At 35.6% G+C, this 6,091-nt stretch overlaps 1 non-coding gene across 1 annotated transcript; it reads left to right on the top strand.

The window, feature by feature from the left end:
* The first annotated feature begins 2,359 nt into the window (after positions 1–2,359).
* On the top strand, positions 2,360–2,434 carry Trnaa-ggc (transfer RNA alanine (anticodon GGC)). Its single transcript has one exon. It is a non-coding gene; the product is annotated as a tRNA-Ala (tRNA).
* Positions 2,435–6,091: the final 3,657 nt, after the last annotated feature.

Here is a 6,091-nt window from a genome sequence, read left to right as displayed (position 1 = left end):
GCTTAGCACCGACTTAGCACCGAAATTTCAGGTTGTCATTGATGCTTTTTGTGTCGACTGTCAATAGTTGTTTATTATCTTTAATTTGGACAAGTATTGAACAGTTTTTAAAATATTCTTGGTCCTGTGTTACCTTGTTGGCATTGATTTTACCCTGAACTTTAACAAAACTGTTTAAAATTTGCTATGAAAGCCAACATCATGTTGTTCTTGAAAAAGCATTTTCAAGCTGTCTGCCATTCTTTCCAAAAATATCTTCTATTTTTTCTATATAGGAAGAATTACTACTAACAGTAATTATTTCTCTGTAGAAAAACTTCCAATGTAACAAATAAAAAAATCAAGCAAACTACAGGGGAAATACAGCAAATGTTAAATGTAATAAATCACCTAATCAGTCTTGTTGACAAGTAATTTGCAATATAGTTTTTATATAGTGAACATAGTCGTGCCATGTTGGAGAAAAACTAACAATGAAATAATTAAGTTGGCATATAAGCGTGTGGCAAAATACTACAACTTGCTTAATCTAACAAATAGCAGCAACTTTTACTACAAACTTTTTCTACTTGCTTAAGTTGTGATAACTTAACCGATTAGTAAAGTTATGTTTATCTGGTACCAAAAAGACGCAATATATACATTTAAGCTATCCTTGTTTTGCCTTTTTTGTTCTCAGCTTTATAAAGAAAACGTTAACCTTAAATAAAAACTTGTATTTAAATCAGCTTTCGAACCGTCCCAGTCCTGCTTTGTGATTGGCTGTTTAAGTCACATCTTTGTTTGACTTGCGATAAAACGCTCGATGTTGCAATGAGAGTTTAACATAAAGTTCTTTACGCTATGTTGGTTTACAGAACAACTTTGTAAAACCCGTGATTTTCCTGCACGTTGACGAAATATTCGATAAAGTAAAGTGCACCTTGTTAAGTTGAGTGTCTGAACAAAACAGATGCGTGATATAATGGCGCATTGAATTTCCACCCGGAATACAAAGCACGTTTATAAACTTCGCCAACTCCTATTTACCAAGCCCGTTTCGTTCAGTAAGGGTGCCGCAAGCCAAAATAGGTGGTGATCCACTGACGTAGCATAGACGTGTGTTTTTGTTAAACCGTTTATGTCAATTGAGATCTTTTACATTTCAAGTTAATGTAAAATAAAAAAAGATAAGATTAAATTTTTGAATCCTTTTATTTACGTGTGCCACTTCACACACTTTACTCGATCTAACAAATTGCAATAACTTTTTCTTCACAACTTTTGCAGTTAACAACCTATGAACTCATAACCGTAATTTATTGCTATTCAACTGAAATATATTGACCCATTCATAAAGAGATGTTTTTAGCTGGTGCAGAACCAAACATATTTTATCTTTTCCAGCAAGGTTGAATTTGGGTTAATTTGGGTTTGGGTTGTTATAAGTTAATTGACATTTTTTGCTTCGAAAGCCACAAAACAAACTTCGATCTTGTGACAAAGACTTGCGTTTTAATCAGCTCTCAAACATGTTTCGTTGTGCTTTGTGATTGACTGTTCAAGTCGCACCTTTGTTTGACTTGCGATAAAACGCTCGATGTTACAACGAGAGGCCAACATGTTGTGTTCGGAAAAACAAGCTAATGTTGGACCTCCAACAGACCCGAAATAAGATGGCGCATATCTTAATGTGCCACAAGATACACGAAGCAGATTTATATACTTAGCCAACGCCATATTACTCGCAAGCACAATTGATACACATAGGCTAACTATTTACTCATTTCACTCATACGTGGATTCGATTTCACACTATATAGGAAAATACCTTTGCCAAAAAATGTTTACAACTAGTCCCAAAAAAAAAATGGCGTCTTTGTTTTATTGTTTAAAGCAAACCCTCAAAAATTAATGTGAGCAAGAAACCAATAAAATTTTCCGCTCAATGCTTAAAAGTTCAGCTCGCAGCTAAAAGCAGAAAGTAATAGGTTGATTTACTACTAGGCAAAACAAGTATCATTTGAATATACCAAGAAACCGAATTGTTTGAGAATCCAAACAACATTAGATTTGCTTCGTATTTGTTGATAAAAAAACAAAACGTTATTTCGGAAATTAAAAGGGGCTGTTACCAAATTGTAAAGCTTTCAGTCTGACATAATTAAGAAAATCTATTTTATTTGGAAGTAGCAATAATCAGTCGCCGATTAGGCATTTCTGTTTGAAAAGGTCATGGAGAAATCTTCCCCTGGCTATTTTTGTAAGTCATACCAATTTATGATATGATACTGGCGATCCCCTTCATTATGAAGTTGCTTGTACTAACAGATTGAGCAAGCATTGGCGTATGGTTGTTTCTCGACTCGTTCCCTTCTGAGCCTGCATAGCTCAGTTGGTAGAGCGACGGTCCCGGCTTGACCGGAGGTCGTGAGTTCGAACCTCACTGCAGGCTAGTTGTTTTTCTAGTCTGCTCTGCTTGCATCATTGATCGACAGATTCGGTGAGTCTGCAATGGCTTTTCGGTGTACTAATAATACGTAAGCCGTTATCGTTGGTCAAAAAGCAGCTTCAGAAGGGCTAGATCTCAGTTGTAAGCACACATATATGTGTGTACATATGTTTCATTGTCATACCAATCTAACACGACAAAAAAGGCGTTTAAGTCTTTGTTTTGTCACTTTTTGTATCAGCTAACTTTATGGTGTTAATCGTTGAAATACTAACTGGAATTGTTTAAAAGATAACTGTGGTGCTATTGGTAATATCAGTAGATTCTCATTTACAGCAAACTGCGCATGAACAAACTTTTTAGTAAGTTGGGCCTGTGTTTTTCTAAATTGATGGGTTGGGGTTGTTCCTGAAAAATCGTGGATGGTTAAATTGAAATACTTTAACCGTTTCGCTAATTGATGCAAATTGAGTTTGTTGATAAAAAAGCTTTTATTCATCTGGCAAAGTTCGATAAAAGTTCATTTTGACCCTCTGTCCTTTGACTTTATTTTTTCTTAGCGCCACTAAGCGGACTTGAACATTGTGATGCAAACTTGTATTTAAATCAGCTTTCAAGCCTTTTTTAATTTTGCGACGTCAAGTTGAAGTGAAATGAGTCACTGTGTTTGACTTGCGATAAAAAACTCAGCTAAAGTCCTCGTTCGGAAAACAAGTAAATGTTGCTTATCAGCGACTTTATCAACCCGTGTGACACTGCACGTAATTTAAAGTTTAGAGATGAATTTGTCAAAACCCGAAATATACTTTAATCGTAACAAAAGGGTCATAAAAAATGGTGAATATTATACAAATGTCCCATATGGGAAAAGTTTTATTTCTACCTAAATACGAAATTCGGCAAAAAAATGTGAAAAAATAGCCTGGCACAAGTTGTCAGTGGCAGAACCTTTTATATCAAGCGGTAATCAAAACAAATCCAGATAAAAAAGTTTGTTTTGTTTAATTTGAAAACAATTTATGAGGGGGCGTGACGGATTGATCACGTGTTCAGCGCATGAAGGAACCCGAAATAAATATAAAAAAAAAACATTTTGACGTCCAAATGTATTTTTTTGCACTTCGCGCGTATGACTTGCCTAATTTGTTCTCTTGAATATAATTAGACTTGAATCAATGACTTGACTTAAGTGCAATTTAGTAACTGTGTTCAAATGACTTGACTTAAGTAGTTTCGGCGGAATTGCTTGACTTGGACTTATTCATTGAGTCAAGTGTCTTGTATTGAATTAAGGCATTTTTTATTTCACATTTTAATACAAAAAATAAAAAAAAATAAAAAATTGTCTCAAAGTTTTACACGTACCTTAAAACGACTAGTTTGTACTATCTTTAGTTTATGTTATTTTGTAATTGAGTTATTACTCATAATTAGACGAATTAACCAATTTTAAAGGTTTTTCTTTTCTTTTTTGATATCATGGATTTGACTGGGACTTGACTTGTTGTTTTTTAAACTTTTTGTAAAAAAAAAAGTTAGGCTTCTGTTTTTGTCAATTGATGCGTTATTTCTAATATCATGTCTGATTTCTAACTATATCTAATGTTAAAAAAATCGTGGATGTTTAAATTGGAATGCCTTAATTCGTAAAGGAAAAGTGAAGTTGAACAAAAAAAATCAGCGTTAATTCATTTAAGCAAAGTTAGATTAGAGTTCATTGTGACCCTCTGTCCTTTAGCTTTACTTATTCTTAGCACCAGGAACCTTGTGATTCAAACTTTCTCATTTAGTAAGCCGAAGAAACAAAGAAACTAAAGGTTCCCGCCTTCGTTGATATGAGCCGAGCTCGTTAATGCGGAAATACGCAATACCAGCATCATTAAGGTCACTGTTTAACGAAGTACGGTTTGTTGGATGCGGAACTAAAACGCTAACAGCAAACATCACGAGTTCTTGTTAGATACACACCTTACTGACTTACAACTCGCTTTAATTTTTAACTTAAACATTTTTTTTATTTAAACTAATTCATAATCGCACCAAGAACACAACAACAGATCTACTCGCACATCAACTTGCGGATTTATTTTAAAAACATCGAAATTCACAACGTTCGAACTTAAAGTTTGCAAATAAATTCTCATTCCCACCGTTATGTTTCGTTCAGTAAGGGTGCCGCAAGCCAAAATAGGTGGTGATCCACTGACGTAGCATAGACGTGTTTTTTTGTTAAACCGTTTATGTCAATTGAGATCTTTTACATTTCGAATTGTGGCAAAATCAAAAAGCTAACACCAAAGTTTTTAGATCTTATAGGCCTATGCGTGTGCGGTGTGCCCCATGACACACCTTACTGGATCTAACAAATACAACAACTTTTTCTTTACAACTTTTGCAGTTAACAACTAGCTCATAACAGTAATTTATCGCTATTCAACTTAAATATATTAACCCAGCGTTTCTCAACTGGTGCGCCGTGGAAGGTTGCCAGGTGCGCCGCGAAAAAATGAGAGAAAAATGCTACAAAAATTCTGTATTATTTTTAGAATTTGTGACTGATAGTGGATTCCAGCAGTAAGCTCAAAATTAGGAATAACATCAACGTCGGAATATAACACAGTTCGGAATAAGATCGAAAAAGGACTAATAGCTAACAAACCCAAACCCCTATCGAACCAACAGTCCAGTTTCAAAACAGCGTCTACAAACGCCGCCGTTTAAAAAATATGGCCCTCATAAGGCGGTGGCGGCGCCTAATCGTTTTATATCCATTTCCTGCGGATGAGGATGTTATTAAGGCCACTTAGATGTTATACCAAAAATGTATTGGGTTTTATTATGGCGCTGGTCAATTCTGGAATTCAAAGTTAAAAATTTAAATGACATATTCCAACATTTAAATAGTTTAAAATTGTCAATGCTGAATCTTGTCACTATTTTCTGTGAATAAACACTGAGCAATATGACTGGATTCGTAGCCCTTATTGAAGTCCCAATGGTTAATGTTGGCTCTTCGCTATCAAAGAAAGAGGAACTATTGCAACATTTCTAGCGGGGCTTCCATTATAAGACCGCGATTAAAACAACATCAATTTCGGCATAAAAAACAGTTCGGAATAAGACCAAAATAAGACTCATACCTAATACTCGTAATAACGTTTAAACCCAAATAAGACCTAAATTCGTCCGAATAAGGCCTAAATGGCAAGAATAAGGCCTTTGCAACCTTTTACTTAACCCCAAACCCCACCCATAACTTCAACACTAACTCCCCTCATAATTTTTACCCTGAAATAATTCTAATTCGACCCATTAATCGCGCCTAACCCCAAACAGAGGCAAACAATCCAGTACCAAAACAGCGGCGCCCTAACGGCGCATTTTAAACTGAGCACCCAAACGTCGACACCAAAACGGCCGATGCCAATAAGATGTCCCTTAACCGTCCCATACCCTGTTTTTTAGAGTTATGGGCGTTATTTTGTCGATTTAGGTCAGGGATGTCCAACCTGCGGCCCGCGGGCTGCATTGCGGCCCGCCTAATATTTACGTGCGGCCCACCACTAATTCTCACTTTCAGTAGCCTTTATTAAAAACAATTGTTTCCACTATCATCAAAACGTGAAGATCGCGCAGTATTTGATGCAGGCATAATCTTGT

The sequence above is a fragment of the Ascidiella aspersa genome, chromosome 6 (assembly GCF_963924565.1).
Source record: "Ascidiella aspersa chromosome 6, kaAscAspe10.2, whole genome shotgun sequence".
NCBI lineage: Eukaryota > Metazoa > Chordata > Ascidiacea > Phlebobranchia > Ascidiidae > Ascidiella > Ascidiella aspersa.
Note: the sequence above shows the minus strand (reverse complement) of the source record. Positions and strands in the feature narration are given on the sequence as shown.